Raw genomic sequence first — 2,467 nt, 5'->3', positions numbered from 1 at the left:
GAGACACCATGTGACTCTGTATCTTTACACAGAGAACAGCTGTTAGCTGATATATTAATGTTTATAATCTCATATATAACCTGTAATAATGCAGCACTTTTCTATAGCAGCAAGTTTTGGGAAATTGTGAATTTTCCTTTTCCAACAATGCAACACAAAGAGCCACTTTAAGAGCCAGAAACACATCACTAAGTCATTCATCTCATCCTTTTCTCCTTCAGTTTGACATTTCTTCCTCTTTTGTTCAAGTTTTCATCTTCTCCATCCAGATGATTTTACACTGTAAAAATAATATATGTATATTCTTTATGGTAAAAAAACTGGCAGCTTTAGTTTGCCAGAACTTTACCGTGATAAATACAGTAGGTATTTTCTGTTATTACGGTAAAAGGACATTAGTACTGTTGATTTTGTGGTTAAAGTTGGTGTTTTATTCCATATTTTACAGTTTTGCCACACATTAATGTTGCTTTCTGTGAAATGTACAGTCTTTAAAATAAAGAAAAATGACTTTATTCCACATAAATAATATATTAAAAATATATAAATAAAGCTATAACAGTGTTTTACTGTTACAGAAACTATATTTAACCTATTTACAGTCATACGTTTGACTGTAAAATCTACAGACATTATTTTACAGTGTACATTCATCATTATTTATTGATTATTATTTCATTCTGTTTGTTTGTTTCATATATTGTGTTGCATTTTTTGCTTTCTGTTGACGCCGCCACGTTGTATTTTCGTTGCATGCTTTGTCATTTCCCTTTTGCTGGGGGCTCGTCTATAGAGGGAGAAGGGGAAGGAAGGCGAGGGGAGTACCTCAGACAGTCCCTCCATCCCCTCCCCCGCTGTCACCCCCCCTCAGTCACCTCAGACTGTCCCTTCAGCACCCGCCACCCCCATCCTGACGAACCCCCTCATAAAGATTGAGGACTCCTGTAAGTAAACGGCAGACGTTGAATCAGACGTTTGAATTTGTGTTTTTTGTTGATTGTTTTTATTTTACAGGTAGAAATGTATCTGGAAATGATTCATATCCCTAAAAATCTGTACCACCTATAAGCTGAAAGGTTATATGAGTCAATAAATCCATAATCATTGAAAAAAGTGTTGAAATTAAGTTAAAAAAAATAACATAAATACATTTTATTAAATAAAAATAAGGGTGTAATAATACCCTTATATAAGTTTATATATAAATTTATATATAAGTTTATATATGTGTCACAAAAAAGGTTGAGAACCAGGCTCATCAGGTACATAAAGATCATAAAAACAGCTTTATATGTGAGATAAATAGCACCGAAGTGTAGCATGAAGGTAGTTGGGTTAAGTAAACGATCTGTATCTGGGTTACTGGGTTTGATTCTCCTGTAAGACACTTTTTAGAGTTTGGTTAAATTTAGGCAACAGAACTACTTGATTAGCAGGAAAATCTCATAGTTTGTGTTAAAATAAACAACCAGATGTTAGAAAACCTCCACAAAGACTTGAATGGTGTGTGTGTGTGTGTGTGTGTGTGTGTGTGTGTGTGTGTGTGTCAGGGCAAGAAGAGGATTCATAATAACGCAACAGTGAGACACGAAATATGATCCAGGACAGATTAAACGTGGTCTCAGAATAGGACCGTCTTTATTACCTGATCTGGTCTGGAAGAGGATCCCAGTGCAGAACATTTACGTTACTGAAAATCAGAAAAGATACAGACTAAAATATAAAGTATTATATATATAAAGTAGTACTATATTCAGCAAATCCAGAGCCAGCTTATAGAGACTTTACACATCCAGAGAGAGTATATTTTATTTTATTATATTTTATTCTGTCTTTACCTGGGGGTCGGGAAAGCTTCACAGGGGAGCCGTGAGGTCTTTTTGAGATTTAAGGGGTCTAAGAAAACTTAATAAATATACACAGTAGGTCTATGTCTCAGCATTTGGTTCATTTCTGTGAAGAAAACTGAATTAAAATTGTTATTCTTAGACTTTTTTTAAGATCTAAACTTTAAAGACCTGAACACAAACGATATTCACTGAGCCGTCAGTTTCTGCTCAACAGCCTCATCCTGCGTTAGAAAACACTGAATGTGTTGAAAGCGAAGCCTATGAAGTGTATGTGATTGTTAAAAATAAAGAAAATCCATAATACAGACGAAGAATTGTATAAAAAGTTCCCTAAAAATCAGGAAACAAACATATTTACAGGAAATAATCTGCTAGAACTTCCTACAAATTGTTTTACACAAAGAAAAATATACAGTCTGTGAAGAATTATATAAAGTAAATTGTCTAATAAAACAACCGTCAGGGAGAAGAAAACACTGAATTTGTGATAAAAGAAGCTTTTTAAGTCTGTATGATTGTTAAAAATGATTAAAAATCCATAATACAGACAGAGAATTGTATAAAAAGTTTCCTAAACCGGAAATAATCTGCTCACAATTCATCCAAATCTCTGGTTT

At 33.8% G+C, this 2,467-nt stretch overlaps 1 protein-coding gene across 1 annotated transcript in view; it reads right to left on the bottom strand.

The window, feature by feature from the left end:
* The window catches only part of usp34 (ubiquitin specific peptidase 34), a 52,842-nt gene that overhangs the window by 32,462 nt on the left and 17,913 nt on the right, over positions 1-2,467 (bottom strand).

This window comes from Morone saxatilis, unplaced genomic scaffold (assembly GCF_004916995.1).
Source record: "Morone saxatilis isolate NCDOM2014 unplaced genomic scaffold, NCSU_SB_2.0 Contig17, whole genome shotgun sequence".
NCBI classification, from domain to species: Eukaryota; Metazoa; Chordata; class Actinopteri; family Moronidae; genus Morone; species Morone saxatilis.
The sequence above is the reverse complement of the archived record's forward strand: the minus strand, read 5'-3'. Positions and strand labels throughout refer to the sequence as shown.